This window comes from Cricetulus griseus, assembly GCF_003668045.3.
Source record: "Cricetulus griseus strain 17A/GY chromosome 1 unlocalized genomic scaffold, alternate assembly CriGri-PICRH-1.0 chr1_0, whole genome shotgun sequence".
NCBI classification, from domain to species: domain Eukaryota; kingdom Metazoa; phylum Chordata; class Mammalia; order Rodentia; family Cricetidae; genus Cricetulus; species Cricetulus griseus.
Genome location: NW_023276806.1, coordinates 240,361,898 through 240,383,797, shown reverse-complemented (window position 1 = coordinate 240,383,797; position 21,900 = coordinate 240,361,898). Strand labels below are relative to the sequence as shown.

General features: G+C 36.8%; 1 long non-coding RNA gene across 4 annotated transcripts in view; it reads right to left on the bottom strand.

The window, feature by feature from the left end:
- LOC107979401 overlaps positions 1-21,900 on the bottom strand; it is an 82,891-nt gene that overhangs the window by 22,062 nt on the left and 38,929 nt on the right. For 2 of the 4 annotated variants that reach the window (XR_004771814.1, XR_003480919.2), the window contains 2 exons: positions 14,104-14,168; positions 2,060-2,130 (listed from right to left, as the gene is read on the bottom strand). This is a non-coding gene — a long non-coding RNA (uncharacterized LOC107979401). Of the gene's footprint in view, positions 1-2,059; positions 2,131-3,014; positions 7,998-14,103; positions 14,169-21,900 lie in introns of those variants that run through there. The other 2 variants (XR_004771815.1, XR_003480921.2) reach the window with 2 other exon arrangements.

The window sequence follows — 21,900 nt, the reverse complement described above, 5'->3', positions numbered from 1 at the left end:
AAAACTAATCTCCTACAGAGACTGCTCCTACTGAGAGATTAGCAGAACCTTTCCCCTTGATCTAGCTGTATAGCATAAACCGTGCCTCCTTGTTTATCTGTATATAAGTCTGCCTCCTTGTTCAGCTGTGTACAATAAACCTGGCCCTCTGTTTCACTGTGTGAAACAGTGAAGTAAACAGTGAATAAACACAGTGCTTCTGGTATTTTCCATCTGATATCACAGGTCATCCAAAGCCCATGTTTCTATTTGTTTATGTCTTTCTTCATTCCCTCACCTCCCCTAGTCATGGTCAAGTCCTTGGAGCCATGCATGGACACAGCTCCTATCAATGATAGTAAGTGATGCACAGGTTCATCTTAATACACAGTGGAGCTTCAGCTGTGAAAGTATTTGCCAGATTTTTTAGAGTACTTCAAATTAAACCAAATAGTAACTCTAACCCCAGTTTGATATACCAATTATATAATTTTGCTAATATTATTCAAACAAGCCCATAGGTGTGTAATATTCAAGCATGGATTTGTTCAACTGGATTTGTTCTAACATAATGTGAGAGTAGGATAAGAAATATCTTAGTTTTATCACAAATGGAGACCAAATTATATTGGTTCCTAATAATTATCCTACTGATATTACATAGTTTTCCTATTTCTTCCTATTGTGATAATCTACACTGACAAAAAAACAAAACAAACAACAAAAAAACAAAAACAACAACAACAACAAAAACTTCAGGATGAGAGGGTTTATTTTGGCTTACAGCTCAAGAGGACTTTCTACAGTGGAAGAGAAGTGACTGTGGCAGGAACTTATCTGGTCACATCATATCCATAATCAAGAAACAATGAGGGATGAATGCTAGTTACTTTTCAGTCAGTCCTCTTTATGTATTTGTGAAGTCCAGGATCCCAGGCAAGAAACAGTGCTACCCTTAGTGAATAGATCTAATCACATCAATTAATGGAGATATATTTCTTTGTAACATACTTAAGAAGCATTCATAAAAGTGGAAATAAGATTAGATGATCTGACAATGGCAAAACTCACATCCATTTTCACTTATTTCATAGACTTACTGACCTCTGGCATTTTGAATGGCAGACTTATTTTTGATGTTTAAAAGGAGCAGCCTGAAATCATATATTGACCTTTTGAAATAGTATGTTTCATTTGGAAGAAAAATATCATATTTTTATTCTTATAGACTTTTGTGATTTAAAATATTACTATAGTATGAGAATAAAACTCTGAACATGTGAAATTAAATACGTTAACTAATAACCACATATCTGGTTCTGAAAATTTATCACAGTGGGGAAAAATGTGTTCACTGAGTTTGACCTTGACTATGATGGCTACTAAATTAAACAAAGACACAAACTCTACACTCAATCTTCCATATGTGTATCTATGTGTTTTGTGTGCTTCGTGAGTTTGGGTGTGTGTTGTGAGTATGTATTTGTGTGTTTTGTGTGTATGAAGACGTTTTGTGAATGTATTATGTGTGTTTGTGTGTATTTATGTGTTTGTTGTGAGTGTGTATGTGTGTGCTTGTGTGTGTTGTATGTCTATGTGGTATGCTTGTATGTGTATTTGTGTGTTTGTGTGTGTGATGTATGATGTGTGTGTATTCCTGTGCGTTTTGCAGTACTAGTCAAACTATATTCATAAGTAATCATCTCCATAGAACCTGAGGAGTGCTTCACACATGTGGCATTGATACAGTGGCATGGAGTCCTGATATTCAAATGAGATTCTTCGAATATGAGAAAAAATCAAGCTCAATCATGTTTCCAAATTTTAATTCTTTATTTACCAATCATGTCTGGAGAATGAAAACAAGGAGCCTGAGAGCTGAGAACATACCTGTCAACATGACTTACACAGCAATAATAGGCCATCTGTGCTGGTGTTATTTAGTTGTGTCTTCAGGAAAACTTTACAAGGGAAATGTGGGACAAAGTGTGTAAATAACCTTAATGTCTTCTTCATGAAATCCTAACAGATCAATTTATCAAAGGCATGGTAGGCTCACCTGGGAAGACAGTTTACTTACAAAGAGACATGTTGCTTGGTCTTTCTTAAGCTGTTTTAACATAAACTCATCTTTTCCATATCAGCTCATCACTTTAAAAAGAAGGAATAAAGAAAGAAAAAATAAGGAAAATTAAATGACAGAAGCTAGATACCATAGTCCAATAGATAGCCTATGTCTTGTTTTTCTGTATTGCAACGTTTGTTATTTTCTCCAGGAAACACTTCCTATAGCTACAATGAGCTACAATACTGTCAGCATCTTTCTCCTGGCAGAACATCTAGTAATACTGCAGAAAGTTCATCAAGTCAATTACTACAGCTAGGCTTCTTCCACATTCTGGGCCAATCACAATGCTTCATGAAAAAATTCAGTCTGAAAACTTCTTCAAGTTTTACATCATTACATTCCCCAAAGAAAATACAGAATTAAAAACCATTTACCAGCAGCAAAGCTGTAGCAGGTACCATCATATACATAACAAGAAAGTCAGACACCAGGAAAAGCAGCAACTATTTAGGATGTGCACATGACAGTAGGAGAAGTTCACATGTCATGTATTTTTTTTTTTATAATCTTAAAGTTTCACCATGATGGGGAATGTACTGTGTATGCTCATCTTATAGATTATTGAATAAAATACTGTTTGGCCAATGAGACAGCAAGTTAGACAGGACTAGGAGTCAGAGGATTCTGGGAAATGTAGTAGAGAAGTGGTGATCTAGGCAGGAAGTGACATAGCAAGAAGACTCATATTTAACCAAAAAGAAACAGAAAGTGTCCCTTTTGCCCCTTCGTCTCCTCCAGTGGCAGGATGTGAGCCACTGGCAAGAGAGGGTGCCAGTGAAAGGCATCCTCTATAAGATAAGTCTTGTAAAATATATAGATTTATGATAATTAAGACTGAGCTAACAGATGAGAAATCCTAGTCATTGGCCAAGCAGCTTTGTACCTAATATATCTCTGTATTATTTTGTCCATCCACGTGTTAGGCAGAACTTGGGCGACTGGTGGAGACTGCCCATGTGGCAGAAGGGCTCTGGCACTTTGGCAGAAAGATTTATTGTAACATCACTGTGTTTTTATTTTTTTTAATCTTGGTTCCCATTATATTACTTATGTAATAATTTTAATGAGATTTTTCAGTGTGATTGAGAAAATACTAACAAATAATGAAGTGGATCATGGAGAGTTTTGGCAGTTAGGTTAAAAATGAACTTTATCCACTCAGGGAGTGAATGTTATCCACAATTTGGCAACATTTGCCTATTTAACCTTCACAAAATGGAGGAGAAAGTTAGAAACAGGCCTACTTAAAACCTATTATAAGAGCCTAAGGAAGAAATACTAGTTGTCTGTTTTGAGGCCTCAGCCCCCTGATACACCATCAATACTAGGCCCTCACTGGAACTATTATTGGATATTGTATTGTTGCCTTGTGTCATGGAAACCCTGTGGCTTTGGATCTTCAGGTCTGGGCCCTTCACATGCTTGAGAAGTTCAGAGATGAGGTTAGTGTGGAGGTGGGCTACCTCTTAGTCCTGGTTCTGAGTGACAGCTGAGTTGGTCAGCTGGCCAGATTTCCCTGAATGTCACCATTCAGGTGAGTTCTTCAACATTGCCCTGGCTAGCTCACTCAGTATAGCAGACAGCAAGGAGAGAAACCAGTTCTTCTGTTCTCACATTCTCGAGTTTGGTTTGATTATACTAATACCACCAGGACAAGTTTTACTATTTTTCCCTGGCAAGGTGTGTGGCCCACTTTCTGAATTGCTGCACTTAATGAGGGGCAGGGCCAGATCTTGTTCTCATGCTACCATGGTCAGCTCTTTCATCTATTTCAGTCAGCAAGGGATGGTAGTGAGGGAATATTCCCCTTATCCTTAGCACCCCATGGAATATGAGGGAGTGGGCAGGTCAGCTCTCCTGCTCTTAAGCCCACAGGCCTGGCTCATCTGCACCCTCTGCCAACACGGTCAACTCTACTGTCCTTCCCAGATAAGCTGGCATCCCTGATCTCTGTGTCATTCTCTATTTTCTTTTAATGAAGAATATTAGTACCTCTGTGGAACAGGAAAAAAGACAAGAAGTAAGAAAGCAGGATAGATAAGAAAGTAAATGAAAGGAGAAGAGACAAAAAGACAAAAGGACAAAGAATGAGAGAGGGGAGGAAATGATAGGAGGAGCATGTTTGAAATCAATGAATAAATTATACAAATCAGCATTGTAGTTACCTGAACATGGGGAAGTGGGTTTTAAATGTAAAGCAAATGAAGAAACTCTCTGGAGACATCGAAAGTATCTTTTTACATCCAAATTTAAATCCTCCTTTCAGGTTTTGTCTGAAAAGTTTATTTTTACTGTGAGCAGCTGTTACAGAAGAGTCTTAAGTGTTCAAAGTAATGCAAAGAAATGTCAGCTAAGTTCCCAGTGGTAAATGGGATATGGATACTGCCCTAACCAAGGTTCAAAATATATCGTGGAAGAAGGGGTGGACAGAAAACAAAAAGAAGGATGAAGCTGTGAGAAACTTTGACTTTTGGCCAATATATCCATTACACAGATCTTTTCTATTGCTGTGAAGAGACTCCTAACAGTGGAAATGTGGCTATCCCTGATTCTTGTGTCTTTCTTTGGATCCTTTTCCTCCTACTGGATTGCCTTGCACAGCCTTGATATGAGGATATGTGGCTAGTCTTATTATAACTTGTTATGCCATGTTCAGTTAATATCTCTGGAAAACATGATTTTCTGGAGGGAAACAGAGGAGGAATGGATCATGGGGAGAGGAGAATTGAGGGGAAGGGACTTTCAGAATCTGAGGGAATGTAAACTGTGGTTGATATGTAATACATGAGACAATAAAAAATAATTAAGAAATGATTTAGTAAACTATTCAGGTAATGTGTTTTCCCAATTTTAGTAGGGGAATCACATTCCTAACAAACATTCCTAACAAACATGGGAGCTAAGTTTATTAATGGTGGTGTGTTCTGCATAACCATATTAATAAATCATTACAATATTTACACATCTATTAGTTCTTGCTGGTCTTTTAGAGGACTAGACTTTCACTTCTGGAGACCATGACCTCTTCTAACTTCCACAGGAACCCACATACATGGTAACATACATGAAGAAGACATATGCATAGGCATGAATAAATACAACTTAGAAAACATAAAATATATTTCTTAAACTAGCTCTGTGAGTATCCTTAAATAGAATCAAAATATAAAAATATAGGAAGTAATAAAAGATAAAATCTTATACAAAATACCTCATATATGAAATTCACTAAGATCTGAACTGTTTTGGATTATAACATGATATCACAATTAGAAAGTCTGCACTTGACCTCATTTCCTCATATCCCAAGCTATAGTAAATATATCAAATAGAACTTTGATCAAATTAATTTGAGTTCACACTTAGGTTCCATTCCCAGGATGGATTACTGAATATGCAAATACTACAAAATCAAAACTATCTGAAGTATGTGGATCCTCTTATGTCAATCCCTACAGATAAAAGTCACATTAAAGATAAAAGTACAAGGATATTCAAAAGAAGGGGACAGAGTGTATGTAGGTTTAACGACACTCATCTCATGCTTGCTACCTTATATTTAAACATAAAACTATGTATGCATTTCAGATCTGCTGGAATTTTCATTTGTATTTTAAACACACAAACAATTTAAGACACTTATTTTTTAAATTTATGAATATATTCACAGTGCCAATTTTATAGTTATGTACAAATACCAATAAATATATTTTTGCAGATATAAAAAACTTTGTTTTTTCTATTCATACATTGTTAATGATAATGGTCTTATCACTCTTAATGGAGAGATGAGACTAAGTAACCTAACATACAGTTCTTACTACTCTGTTATGAAACTCCATTTAGAAAACTGCTAGTATGAAGATGCATGCTTGTGATAAGGCTTGCATGGAACAGAACACCATATCACATTTTCAATAACTTCTTTCACAATAAATTTGACTAAAGAACGTGGAATTTGTACTCACATTTTCATGTACATTTTGAATCATAATAGCATAGCATTGCTTTTATCACCTCAGTTTTGATATCTCAGAAGTATTTTTGGAAAATATGTAGTCCAGACTTCAAAGATGATTTGATTTAAAAAAGGAGAGGGGTTACTGAGTCTAGCTGGTATAGCAAAGGTTTTTTTTATTGATCATTGTGTCTTGACGTTTACACAGAACACATATAAACCTAGGATCTATCCTGTGCCCATGTTCTTTACATAGTGAATACTGAAGGACAGAAAATATGATAGTCTCAGTATTGTCTAGTGAGAAAAAGAGAAAAATTTTGATAACTGATAATGCTATCAGATAATTAATAGAAAATTAATGAAAAGTTTCTTATTGTAAATAAGAAACAACAAGCTAAATACAGTTTCCAGCTAAATTATTTATCCATGGAGACAGAAAACCTAGAGGGAAATTAACCATATCAAATATGAAAAGGAGCTACTATAGCTTCTTGGCTACTTTGAAAGTCTATGGCATATCACCCAAGAGGATAAAGCATTCTGCAAAAGTCTGGAATATTAAAAGAATGATTAAACTAATGAAGTGAGAGGAACTGGAAGGAGGGAGGATAGTACACTAATTCTTAATGCTATAAAATATCCTTATAAACTGTCCAATAAGATGAGAGAAAACTCATTTGAATAAAATGCTTATCAAAATCAAGAGTGGAGAGGGAACATCATCATCAACCTCATGTAAATAAAAATGGATGTATGGAAACTATGAATACCCATAGGACCCTAATACTAGATGAGTTGGGCATGATAGGCAAACTCCCAGGGATACTTAAACACCTTACACAGAAGGGAAGGAAGATGGAAAATGAGCATGATGAGTAAGGAAATGGAATTTTGGACTCCCCTCTCAAAAAATACTCAGGCAATAAAGAATTCCTGTAGAAAAACAGTAATTAATACTAATACTTCTGAACTTGTTCCCCAAAATATATTTCAGTGACTAATTGCATTCAGAGTGTTTAAACCAGCAATCCAATATCAACACCAAAAATCATTTAAGAATATACAACTAGACAATATCCCCCATCAATGAAGATCAATATATCCTTCTTTACAAATAACATGAAATTAAACAGAAGAGCATTCCGAGGCTTATACACAAGGCTAAGTGGTAATTAATCTACAAATGCAGGCATATTTCAACCTATAAAAGCAAAACAGTACAAGATCCTTTATTCATCCACATACTCATCTTAGTATTCTCAAGAAACAAAACATGTTTTCCCGTTTTCAACAAGCTGAAAATAACACATACCCCCTTAACATGAAAATGGGCATATACCAAACATTTACTGCTAATGTATTACCTATGAATTATTTCATGACATGTTCTTTTCCAACATCTTACATGCTGTAATAAATAGCCTTGTTTACAAACATGAGAAATCAGTGTTTATCTGTATTTCTTAGAATGATTTGTGCACATAAAATATAGAATTATAATCTCTGCTTTTCTAATCTTCTTTTCCCACATATTTTATGACTAGCAATACAGTAGCTTGATTGTATGAATTATATGTGGTTATACCAAAAATAATAATATATTTTCAGTTCTACTATAATCTATGGGAACATTGTTGCATATATGATCTGTCACTAAGCTAATTATTATGAGTTGCATTCCTGATTTAAAGGTAAAAGATCAAATATATTCACATAGTTGAATACTGTCATGTATATTTTAGCATAGTCAGTTAGGCAAAATCACTGTTAGGATTTCTATTGTTCTGAAGGGACACCATGAACATGGCTTTTCTTATAAAGGAAAATATTTAACTGAGGTATCAGCTTACAGTTTTAGGGGTTTAGTTCATTATCATCATGGCAGGAAACATGGTGTCATGCAGCAGACATTGTGCTGCAGAATTCTACCTGTTGATCCAAAGACAACAGAAAGTGAACTTCGTGCCATACACTGAGAGAAGCTTGGTTAAAGGGGAATTCAAAGACACACTTCCTCTAACAAGGCCACACCCACTCCAACAAAGCCTCACCTCCTAATGGTGTCACTCCCTTTAGAGGCCCTTGTATTCAGACCATTACATTTCACTCCCTTTCCCCCAGATGCTTCTGCACATACCATGATGCAAAAAATGCATTCAGTCCAACTTCAAAAGTCCCCATAATCTATAACATTCTCAAACTTAAAGTATAAAGTTCAAACTCTTTTCTCAGACTCATGCAATCCCTCAATTGTAATCCCCTGTAAAGTAATACTCAAATAACAGATCACATGCATTCAACAGATAATGGTATAGGATATACATTACCATTCCAAAATTTACAGAAAGGAGAATAGTGAGGAAATACTAGGCTAAAGCAAGACCAAAAATCAACTGGGAAAACTCCAAACTCTATATCTCTGTGTCTATCAAAGTGCTCTTCAGATATTCAACTCTTTCCAGCTTTGTTTCTCTGGGACTGGTTTCACTCCATTTTATCAGTTTTCCTGAGTAGGTAACCCACACCTCTGGCATTGTACAACATCTTGGATTTTCCAAGGTAAACCAGGATTGAACTTCATCCAATGTCCTCTCTAGTCAATCATGCAGCAAACTCCAGGTACAAGCCTGGCCTCAGCAGCTTTACTTAGTTGCAGAGGAAATTTCCATCAACACATTCCTCTATCCTTGACTCTAAACCCAGAAATACATCATGGAAGTTGCCAAGTTCTGCTGCTTACTGGGACTAGGACTTGGACCCTCATTCAATTACATCTTTAGCAGCTTTCTGTTTCCCATAGTTTCCCTCTTGCCTAAGTTTGGCTATCCTGGAATTTGCTCTGTAGGAGAGGCTGGCCAATAACTCAGAGATCTGCCAGATCTGACTTCAGAGTACTGGGATTAAAAGTGTGCAGCACCACACCTAGCTATAAGCTTTTTAATTCCTTTTCACAAATTGGAAATTTAGCCAGGTGGGATTTTGCTCTATAATCACCACTCTTTTTTTCCCATTTTTTTAATATGTTAATCTCCTTGAACACGGCACTCAACTTCCTCATGCTCTTTCCCTCACATTTTACATTTTGTTATATACTCTGCTTAGCTTGCTCCTTTTCATTATAAACCTTTGTTTGAGTTACCACTAAAAACCACATGAGTCTATTCTAGGCTATTTTGAGATTTCTCCTGCCAGTGGAATTAATCCAATACTCTTCACTTTCATCTCAGGCAGACTCTTTTGATGAGGACAAAAAGCCACACTCTTTACAAAAATATCAAAAGAATGTTATCTAGCCAACATATTAATATCCTTCTCCTCTGCAACCTCTTGAGCAAGGTCCACACAGTTCATCAAATCATACTCAGCACCACAGTCTTCCATGATCCTACTATGATGGACCATTAAGCAACATTTAAGCATGCAACTGCTTCTCTATTCCACAGTTCCAAGATCCATATTCCTTCAAACAAAATCATGGTCAGGACTATCACAGAAATATTAGAGTCCCTGGTACCAACTCCTGCCTTAGTTCTGGTTTCTATTTCTATGAAGAGACATGATGACCACAGCAGTTCTTATAACGGAAAACACTTATTTGTGGTAGTTGCTTTTAGAGATTTACTCCATCATTACCATAAGGGGGTAGCATGGTGGTATACAGGCACAGATGGTGCTCCAGAGTTCGACAGCTTGATCCAAAGGCAACAGGAAATAAACTGTCACATGGTGAGATTATCTTGAGTAAAGGAGACCTCAAACATACCCTCATAGTGACATTCTTCCTCCAACAAAGCTTCACCTACTCTAACAAAGCCATACCTCCTACTAATGCCACTTCCCTTGGGGGCATTTTCATTCAAACCACTACCACAACCCAGGTTTCACTTCCGTGGAAAGATAGACATAAAATTGCTTTTTTTCTGTATAGGAAGTCTAAGAAGTGAATGAAAACACTAACACATATTATCACTCATAAGTCCATTCAAGTTATAGATCACAAGATAAGTGCAGAGACAACTAAACTGCATTTCAACAAACGTTGTTGAAAAGGATTTTATGAACATAGTCAAACAGATGTCCTTATTATTTGTAATATACAGAACCTGGAAGAAGCCTAGATGTCCCTCAACCAAGAATGAATAAAGAAAATGTGGCACATTTACACAATTGAGTAATACTCAGCCTCAGCCGGGGGGGGGGGGGGGGGGGGGGAGGGGGAGAAGACACAAACAATGAAATCTTAAAATTCAAAGGCAAATGGATGGAATTAGAATAAACCATCCTGAATGAGGTATCCCAGTCACAGAAAGACAAACATGGTGTGCACTTACTCATATATTTATATTAGACATTAGACATAGAGCAAAGGATTACCAGCCTACAACCCACACCTCCAGAGAAGCTAGAAGACAAGGAGGACCCCAAGAGATAAATACATGGACCCCCACCCTCCTGGAAAGGTGAAAGGGAGAAGATCTCCTGAACAAATTGGGAACACAGAGCAGGGGAGGGAGGTAGGACAAAGAAGAGGGGAGAAGAGGAGGATGAAGAAGAACAGGAGGGATCAGGAAAATTGAGTCAGGGGAAGAATAGAGGAGAGCAAGAAAAGAGACACTCTAAATCTATAAATGGAGACATTATAGGTTTAAAGAGAAATCTGGCATTAAGGAAATGTCCAGAGATCCACAAGGATGACCCCAGCTAAGTATCTAAGCAATAGTGAAGAGGCTACCTTAAATGCCCTTCCATTATAATGAGGATGATGACTACCTTAAATGCCATCCTAGAGCCTTCATACAGTAGCTGATGGAAGTAGAAGCAGATATCCACAGCTAAGCACTGAGCCAAACTCCTGGAACCCAGTTGTAGACAGGAAGGTATGATGAGCAAGGGAGTCAAGACCATGTTGGGGAAACCCACAGAAATAGCTGACCTGAGCAAGTGGGAGCTCATGGACCCCAATCAGACAGTTGAAGAACCAGCATAGGATTGAACCAAGCCACCTGAATGTGGGTGTCAGTTAGGAGGCCTGGGCAGTCTATGGGACCTGAAGTGGAATCAGTAGTTATCCATAGTGCATGAATGGACTTTGGTAGCCCATTCCCCCATGGAGGAATACTCACTCAGCCTAGATACATGGGGGAGGGCCTAGACCCTGCCCCATATGATGTGACAGACTTTGATGATCCCTCATGGATGATCCCCCACTCCCTGGGGAGTGAATGGGGAGGAGTTGGTGGGTGCATGGGAGCATGAGAGGGAGAGGGCACTGGGATTGATATGTAAAATAAGATTGTTTCTAATATAAATAAAAATGCACTATATATAAAAAATAAACAACAGTGGAGTTGGAAATAAAATGATTTTATAAAATAGCATTAAAATCTGAATGAATAACTTCAACTACAAGATTACTATACAATATTGTATAAATCATAAAATTTAAAAACTAAAATGTATCTCCTATTCATGAATCAGAGGCTTACTTGTGATGAAACTACAGACTTTCTGAACATGACCAGCAGAACCAATTCATGTTTAACAAATTTTAACTTCACTTGCTGGCCAAACCAACATTGCTCATAAATTTAACATGGAAGATTTCAAGGGAACCAGAATAGCCTAATCATTTGAATAAACAAGTAAACCAATTAGAGGTCTGATATATGCAGGCTTTGAAATTGTTATCATGTCTTTTTTGGTACTGAAGGCAAAATTGATGCTATCTAGCCTGAGGATGTGAGAACGGGTAAAACTTTAAATGAAAAAAAATTAGAACCCATAGGAAAGGAGAACATTTTCAATGTCTAACGTGGAATATCTTGAAGACACCATTATCAAAATAAAGGGAAAGTCAAATGGAACTATTTTGCTATGTTTTGAACATGCAGGAAACCTATGCTCCTGCTGTATTTTCACTGCTACATGTTTGGAGTAGGAATGATTAGCCTATTCCTCCTTTGTTATTATTTCAGAGAAACATAGAACACGTATGCTTAATTTCTATGTGATCTGGTTTATAATTGATGCTGAAATGAATTAAGGTGCTGGAAGTATTTGGATACAATAAGCCTATTTTTGGATATTAGATATATATTAGATGAATATGAGGGTAGATGTTTACGAGGTGACTTGTGTCTTCCAAAAATCTACAGGATCAAATCCTAATTCCTAATGTGACTGTATTTGGACGTAAAGCCTTCATAGGCAAGTTGGGTTAAATGAAATCATAAGAGCAGGTCCCTAAGACAGTAGGATTTGTACCTATAAGAATAAGAGGAGTGTCAAAGTATTATTTCTCTCTTTTCATTATCTCCCCCACTTTGTACACTCTCTTTCTACATATTGAGAATAAGTAATGTGAAGACCTAAAGAGATATGGTGAATCAGGAACTGGGACTTCATCAGATACAATCACTACTGGCAACTATATCTTGGTAGTGTAGGCTCCATAGTTGTAAGAAGAAAATGTTTTTTATTGGTTTATTTTTGTTTTATTTTGTTTTAGTAATACTGTAATGATGAACAAACTTCATCATTTACTGTTCTAGAATCCCAATGAATCAAGGAAAAGCTTTGAGACAAGGATTATACATGAATGCTAACAAGCCTGAAGGTACAGACTATTTTTTAAGGGGTCTCTAGAACATGACTACACATGTAAAGTTGGAGAGACTCCAAATAGGTGAGTACCAAAGTAGTCACAGATTCTAAGGTAACTACACACTCCAACCATCTCCTTTGCTGATATACAGACTGCTGCTACCTCATCTTGTTAACTTTTCCATGTTCTACAAATCTAAAGAAAATATACTGATTAAAAATTATTATAGTTCTTTACCTTTCATTTCTTTCCATAGAAATAAATTCCAAAGTTAATGTATAGCATTAGAAAATATACTTCCCCTGAATAGTAGGAAAATACAGAGAAAAGAATCATTTCCCTGGAGAACAGGGAGAAAGAACATTGACTGCATAAAAGTTTTTAAACAATTAGCTGACTCCAATTACATGTCATCTACAGAGAAGGCAGAAGAACACTAATAATACATTGTCCTGCTGTGTGACTTCAAAAATTAGTGATATTTAAAACTTGAACTGAAATCAAATGGCTTTATTAAGTTCCCCCTAAGCAACAAAGCAATCCAGCTGAGGCATTTTAAAAGGAACAAAAGCAGAGTATACAACCATTGACATTACGGCTTCTGAAAGTATTGGATGATAACGGGAACTAGGTTTAACTGACAAATTGTATTTCACTTACACTTATACAAACAGTTCAATATTTCTCTTGAAGACAGGATCAGAATACCATTTTCATTCTTGTCATTTCTAATGGAACAGGGTCCTATAGGTATTAGCAAAGATGCTAGAGAAATATTTAAATATTACACATGTGCCTGTATTTAAGTAAATCAGGAAAATTGAGATGATATTATATTTTAATGATAAGCAAAAAAGAACACATTTTATAGACACAAATATGCCAAGATGAGCACAGATATTATGGGAGGAAATATGTAACTTGCTTTAAAAACACAAATATATTTAAGTGAATGAGGTCTCACTTATTCATGGGTGAGAAGGAACAAGTCCAAAGGTCTCTTTTGTCTAATTAGTGTGTAGATTTGGGGACAATAGCACTTTGTAATCTTTGAAGCAGGACTTCTTATTAGAATATTGTGGGGCTGATTTTTTTTTTTTTTTGTAAACGAAGAGTACATGGCTAAAGAATGTGTGGCTTTCTTACATTTACCAGTGCCTCTCAATCCTTTCCTGGACACTATTATTTTAGCATCCTTCCCTGTGTGAGTCTTGGTCACCAAGGGTGTGGAGACTAGGTCTGAGCCCTTAACTCTGGGAGACCTCCTCATGAAAAGGGATCCCAGAATTTGTGATTCCATTAAGTTCTTTGGAATCCTGATAACATGTCAGACACACTACAGTTTCAAAGGAAATAATGGGTGTGTGAACTTACTTTTAGCATAACAAATTATTTTCAGATGACACAGTTATTAAAAAGCTTTAGACTCACAGGAAAGTGTTGATCTTCAATGTGCCTGTTCCTTACAAGGTCTTCTAAGATCTCAGGTCCCTCACCTGTAAAATATGAGGATTAGATGTAAGGATATATAGTAGACTTTAATTTCATGTAAACAACAATATGCACAAAAGTCAGCTGGAAATTATTGGTGCCTTCACATTTTTTGTTTTTATTACTTTGTTTGTTTGTTTGTTTGAAGGAACATTCCCTGGTGTACATGTGAAAGCCAGAAAACAACCAGCACAAATTGAGTTTCTCCTTTCACCGTGTGAGTCCCAGCTATCAAACCCAGGTTATTACAAGGTCAAGGGCCCTTACTTGCAGAGTCACAACTATAGCCCATTTTCATTATTTCTCAATTTCAAATGAAATCACTTTGTGTTGTCCAAGTTTGCATGTATTAATAGACATCTATTCCAATGAAATTGATTTGTGTTGACCCCAAGTTATAAGTATTAATAGACATCTACGTACATAGAACTTGTGTTTCTAAAGATTATATGATTACATCATATAAGATTATCATGTTGACAATTGAAGAAGTAAAAGCCATTTCTGAAACCACACTTATAAGATCTATTGACAGGAAGGCCTACGAGCATCAGTCCTCTTGTTGCTCACTGACTGTGTTGGCATTCTGCACTGCACCAGCCTGAAATTTGGTGCCAAGCCTGAGCAGGTTTTGCTTTCTCAATAGATCTGTGATCCCCGGGGACCACTTTCCTCTCCCTGAGCTACATCTCAATCAGTAGACAATTTGCCACAGAGACTCGGTTTGAATTCTTGCTTCATCTAGTCACACTCAATTGAACAGAGAGGACTGTGATCATTAAAGGCCTTGCTTTCCACTGACAGTTTCATGGAAGCCGTCCAGAGCCACTCAGTGACTGAATTTTATATTCCCTTGAAATCGAGGCTGCACACCACGCAGCGCTCTGACCTTTTCTGTAAGGTTTTTCTACCTCTCTCGGCAGTTTGAAAGGTGTAGGCACATCAGAGAAATCTCACTTAGGATAGTCTCATGATAAAATGTGATAGGAAAGGTCACAATGCATACCATGTTTTACTTTAATTCAGATACAGCTCACTAGTCTAGGAACTGTTAAATATTTAGCATACATAGATTACCAACACTGATTTTCTTTTTTGTTTCCTTTTGTGGAATTGATTTTTCAGGATTGCATGCTAATATCTTCAATTTCGCTACCTCCACATTTTACAAATTGTACTTTTCATTTTTTGTAGTTAATGAAAAAGATCTGTCAGTTAAATATTTAAGTGTCTTGTATTCTAGCAAATGTCAATGCTTGGGTTTTATTCTTTTAAGTTTTGGGAGGAGTTGTATAACAGACTTGAATTAAAAACCAATCTTTCCACAGTTCTGAATTGATTTCAAATTGTGACTCCACCTAGATATATCAAATTGCATGGTTCTTTCTAATTCTTTTATAGTTCAGGGACTTCAATATTTTTCAAGCTATTTGCTTTTTGCCATTTCTATTTTTTTTTAATCCAGTGACACTGGTGCTTTCTCCATCAGATCTTTCTCTAGAACTTTTAGCATTTACAGAGGCAAGATAGCTATTACTAAAGACAATTAAAATCCCATCTTTCATAGCTTTGTTACCTTGAAGATTGCAAAGACACTAAGCTTTTCGGATTTTGGCTCTGCTACATATTAAAACTAAAGAAAAACACTGGTATGTGATAGCATTCAGGTATTATGCTGGACTGCCCTTGGGGACCTGGCAGGAGGCGCCATCAACCACAATCTGTCCCTATGAACATTAAGTTGATAGCATTTCAGGCATAACTCTAGCTTACCTCCAGGGTCCTCAGCTGTACACACTAAGAGCATCCCCTTTGTGCATGTGTTGTCAACATTCAGGCAAATTGGCCAACCCAGGGTCCTATACTATGATATGTAGTTGTCTGTGCATTGGCTATGCAATTATGTAGTCTCTGCCTGCATACACAAAGCCCCATTTAAAAGTGAGCACCTCCGTTCCCCCTTCCCTCTTTCCTGTCAATTCTCCTTCCTAGGCAGGCCTCCATGCCTTCTGATCTCTTTCTCTTCCCTTACCCTTGTAGTAAACTCCCTACAAGAGTTTGTTGTATGATGTAATGCATTCTCGCCACCACCACCAACAGTATGTGTTTGTTCCTGGAAAGTTATTTAAGAGAATAGAGGAAGCCCAAACAGCTATCCTTCTTTAAGTTTCTGTCACACATATACAATTATTTTTCTTCTAAGAGTTAAGTAGTTACATGATTTTGTACATGAGTTGTATGACTCAAAAAAAAAAAAAGCAAGGAGACAAGAAAGGAAGGAAAGAAGAAGGAACAGAGAAAAGGAAGTGAATGGGAACACTACAGAGGCTTGTTGCGTCCAATGCCTGCCTCCAAATCACATATATTCACCCAGGCTACATTCAGTAAGAAAGAGTAATAAATTGACATACTTATATAAAATTTGTCAATACAATAAAATTTTAATGAAATATTCTTTTGTAGCATTGGACCAATGGTATCTCCTTCATAGAAGGATTGTGACATATTAAATTTGAAACACTTTGCAAGATATTGTTTAACCTTTTGCTAATACAATATTAAATTAAACATGGACTTTGTAAATGAAAATAAAAATTAAGTAAATGATGTATTTCTTGAAATTTCCTATGAAATAATTAATGAAGTAACAAACACACACAACATACAAAAAAATGGTAAACACTAATCACATTTTCATTCTGCAGCTAAGGAAATTCTATCAATTTATTAGCTACATGGAAAAAATTAGATTCTTGGGAATATAATGTCTCTTTTCTTCCCCCCCTTTTTTTTCTTTAGAAACAATCTTATTTTATATATCAACCCCAGTTCCCTCTCTCTCCCATCTTCCCATGATCTCCATAAACCCTCCCCCATCCAAACCCTCATCCACACTCCAAGGAAATTGAGGCCTTCCAGGGGGAACATTGAAGTGTGTCATACCACTTGGGGGAGTGACTAGGTCCTCCCCCATGTACCTAGGCTGAAAGAGTAGCACTCCATGGGGAAGGAGCTTCCAAAGTACATTTATGCACTAGGGATAAATACTGGTTCCACTGTCAGAGTTCCCATAAACTTCCCAAGCCTCTTAACTTACACCCACATTCAGAAGGATTGGTATGGTCCAATGCTTTTACGACTGGGGTCCTTGTGCTCCCACTTGGTCAGATCAACTGTTTCTGTGGGTTTCTCTAGTCTGTTCTTGACTCCTTTGCTCCTCCCTCCTCCCTATCTACATACAACTGGATTCCAGGAGTTCAGCTCAGTGCTTAGCTGTGGATGTTAGCTTCTGCTTCAATCACAACTGGATGAAGGCTCTAGACTGGCATTTAAGTAGTCATCAACCTCATTATTGTTAAATACTATCTTCACTATTGCCTAGATTCTTAGTTGGGGGTCATCCTTGTGGATCTCTAGACATTTCCCTAGTGCCAGATAAAACTATAATGGCTCCCTATATTAAAGTATCTCTTTTCTTGCTTTCCTGTATTCCTCCCCTGTCTCAGTCCTTCTGATTCCTCATGTTCTCCTCCCCCTTCTTCTTCTTCTCTCATTCACTTTCTCCTGCCTCAATCTGCTCTTCCCCCATGCTCCCAACTTGCTCAGGAGATCTTGTCGCTCTCCCCTTCCCTGGGGGACCATATAAGTCTCTCTTAGGGTACTCTTTGTTTCCTAGCTTCTCTGGAGGTGTGGATTGTAGGCTGGTAATCCTTTAGTCTATGTCTAAAATCAATATATGAGTGAGTAGATACCATGTTTTTCTTTTTGTGACTGGGTTACCTCACTCAGGATGGTTTCTTCTAGTTCCATGCATTTTCCTGCGAATTTCAAGATTTCATTGTTTTGTTTTTCTGCTGAGTAGTACACCATTGTGTAAATGTGCCACATTTTCTTTATCCATTCTTTGGTTGAGGGGAATCTATGTTGCTTCTATGTTCTGACTATTACAAATAATGCTGCTATGAACATAGTTGAACAGATGTCCTTGTTGTATGAAAGTGCACCTTTGAGTATATGCCTAAGAGTGGAATTGATGGATCTTGTGGTAGACTGATTCCCATTTTCCTGAGGAATCTCCATAATGATTTCCAAAGTGGCTGTACAATTTGGCACTCCCACCAGCAGTGGAGGAGTGTTCCTCTTTCTCCACAACCTCTCCAGCATAAACTGTCTTGGTGTTTTGGATTTTAGACATTCTGACAGGAGAAAGATAGTATCTCAGAGTTGTATTGATTTGAATTTCCTTGACTGTTTAAGTGTCTTTCAGCCAATTAAGATTCCTCCATTGAGAATTTTCTATTTAGTTCTATACCCCACTTTTTATTTGCATTATTTGGTGATTTGGTGAATAGCTTCTTGAGTTATTTGTGTATTTTGGAAATCAGCCCTCTGTCAGATTTGGGGTTGGTGAATATCTTTTTCCATTATGTGGGCTACTATTTTGTATTGTTGACTCTGTCCTTTTTCTTACAGAAGCCTCTCAATTTTAGGAGGTCCCATTTATTAATTGTCTATCTCAATGTCCTTGCTACTAGTGTTATGTTCAGGAAGCAGTCTCCTGTATCAATTAATTCAAGGGTACTTCCCACCTTCTCTTCTAAGTGGTTCAGTGTGCCTGCATTTATGTTGAGGTCTTTGATCCACTGAGACTTAAGTTTTTTGCATGGTGAAAGATATGGCTCTATTTGCAATCTTCTACGTGCCAGCATCCAGTTATGCCAGCACCATTTGTTGAAGATGGCTTTATTTTTCCATAATTTTAGCTTCTTAGTCAAAAATCTGGTTTTCCTAGTGGTGTGGGTTAATATCAGGGTTTTTCAATTAGATTTCATTTGTCTACTTGTCTATTTTTGTGCCAATACCAAGGTGTTTTCAGGACTATAGTTCTATAATAGACCTTAAAGTCAGGATTGTTGATGCTTTGAAAGCCAACAACTGTAAAAACTCATACATGGAAATAGGTTTTCTATGTTTTAGCACCTGACAAAGCAAGACAGTGCAAGGTTCTTCCAGCAATTATGTTTGCTGAGGTCACTTCAGTTTTAACAGGAAATTTGCCTCCTTAGTGGACAATCCTGTAGAAACTATATTCTAGGAAGCAGAGGTCATGTTCTCAAGCTAATGGCTTCTGTTCAACTTCTTATATGTGCAAACCTTCCCCTCCAGCTAACCGCTTACCCTAGCTTTTGTTAAAATGTTTGTTTGTACCAAACCTCCTGCAGCTGCCAAGCAAGATATAAGGATGTGGGTTTTGCCCTTAAAAATCCCTTACTCTAAACACCCAGGACTACAGTTGGGTCCATATTTCTGAGTATAGTCACAACCAACCTGAATAAAGACTTTCAATTGGCTATAAACTGTGTCTGAGTGGTCATCTATGGTGGGTTCCCTGTAATAGTATCTACTGGGCACAATTTTGCTTTTTATAGAATAATTCCCTTTTAGCTTGCTGTTTGTCTTTCTGTCTCTCTCTTTCTCTCTGTGTGTTGAGGTTTCAATAGTGAGCTTTAATGTCTTTGAGAAAGGATTAATAACTACAGATAATAAGAAGTTTTATTTATTAAACAAAAAATATGGCATCAAAAGAAAACTATAAGGAAGGTAGTATTTTTCTTAGTATTTACTGTCTGTAAATCATTATTCAGATTATAAACTCGTTTTCCAAGCATATAGTGAAATGATGACAAAAACATCTCTATATAATTAAGGACCTACCCTTGATGTTCTCTGTGAATTGATAAAGGGAAGCTCAAGTTCCATAACTTTTTAATAATTTCTTCCACAAAGAGAGAAAAATTAGCTTGAATTAATACAAATGCTGATGCATGAAAGAGGTCTTCTAAAAGAACATATAAAATTGCATCTGTAGACAATATATTAACTTAAATATATTTTGTATTTTCCTCTGTAGCTTTAACAAATGTATTCATCTTGTAGGAATGAGCACAGATGGAAAGTAAAAGATGTATCCATTTATTCTAAGCACAGAACACTTAAGTTTACTCCAAATGGAAAGTAAGATTATGTATATATGAGAATAAAGACTGAAAATGAACAAGTCCACAGGGGAAAAATGAATACAACACATGATGTGTATAATTTAGCTACATGGTAAGATGCACGCATGGGGCAGTAGCTTGCATTTTTGTGCAATGATCATGGATATTGTCTTTGTAACAGTGTTTCATTCTGTAGCACTGAGCATAAGAAGACACTGAGTTCTTCCCTGCTTCTCTGGGACTCTATGAAAAAACTGACTTTCTGCCAAATGCATAAGCAAAGTGTCACAGATAATGTAAGCTCAGGAACAGATCAGTCAGTCAATGGTCTAGCCATTCTTCTGCTATCCTTAGGGTACAAATTATGTGTCATCTTGGTCACCATGACTTGAAAAATATGAATGTGAGCAGAACTTTTCCTAAGTATGCTTATATATACTTTATTGCTGTTTAAAATGATGGATATAAATATACAAAAGTTCCAAGAAAATCAGAATTCAGTCTGCTTACATACAATCCATTTTGTCTAAATGTGCTAAGGTCTTATCAACTGATGTGGTAAGTAAATGCCCCTGACCCCAAAGTATGCCATATACTGAACCACCAAACTTATACAGTTGTTACCTTGTATAGTAAAATGGGCACTAGAAATATTCATGAATTTGGAAATAGTTTCCTGGATTATCTAGAAAGCTAACATATACCAGGATTCTTATATGTGGGAATACCAGAAAGATCAAAGTCACAGAATAGCATATAATCATAATAAAAAAGTCATGGTTATATGACTAAGAACCAAAGTTCAGACTGCCTCTAGATGCCAGAAAAGACACGGAATGAATTAAATCCCAGATCCTCCAGAACAAACACTGATTTTGATGAGACCTCCATAAGACTGTTTCAGGCTTCTGACTTTCTACAGTAAAAGAATAATTGTAATGTTTTAGGCTACTAAGACTTTTGCCATTTGTCAAATAAGTGCCATGAAAAAAGTACAAAGCAGCCACAATGAATCTATTTTCACATGGAAACTCACAAACTTTAAAGACATCAACAAATGGTTGACATTTGTCTTTGTTTCCTTTCCTATTGTGATGACAGATAACTAAGGGATAACCAATTTATCCTGGCACAGTTCATGGCTACTTTTCATCATGGCAGGGAGCTGAAAACTGCAAAAAATTAAAGCAGCTACTCACATCCTATGAACAATTAGAAAAAAAGCAATGAATGCATGCTGCTGTTTATGCCCTATCTCCATATAAGTAGTTCAAGGTTCCTGGCAAGTAATGGTGTCACTCATATTAGGCAGATCTTCCTCATTAAACTTTTAAACAAGTTAAAAGTTTTCCCTACAGTCCTGTTCAGAAGTTCATCCTCCAGGTTGCTCTAGAATCTATCAATTTGAAAATGAACACTCATATTACAAAGTTCTCTATAATATTCACTTAAATGTATGTTAAAATTTGTGATTTATTTATTAAAGCACCAATATACAAAGGAGAGGCCACTTCATGAAGCCTGATTCAATGAAAGAGAAATTACCAGGACTCTGTAATGTGTATCTAGATCCAGGCTGAGAGACTTTCATAATTGTGTGAGAATTCTGGCTACCTCAATGTCTGTCCAACTGTTGTAAAGACTATATCACAAGGTAGGCGATGAGTGGGCACCCTATGCCATAGAGCTTCTGGCCAGCAGCCATGCTAACTAGCTATCCTAGATGTCATCACCGCAT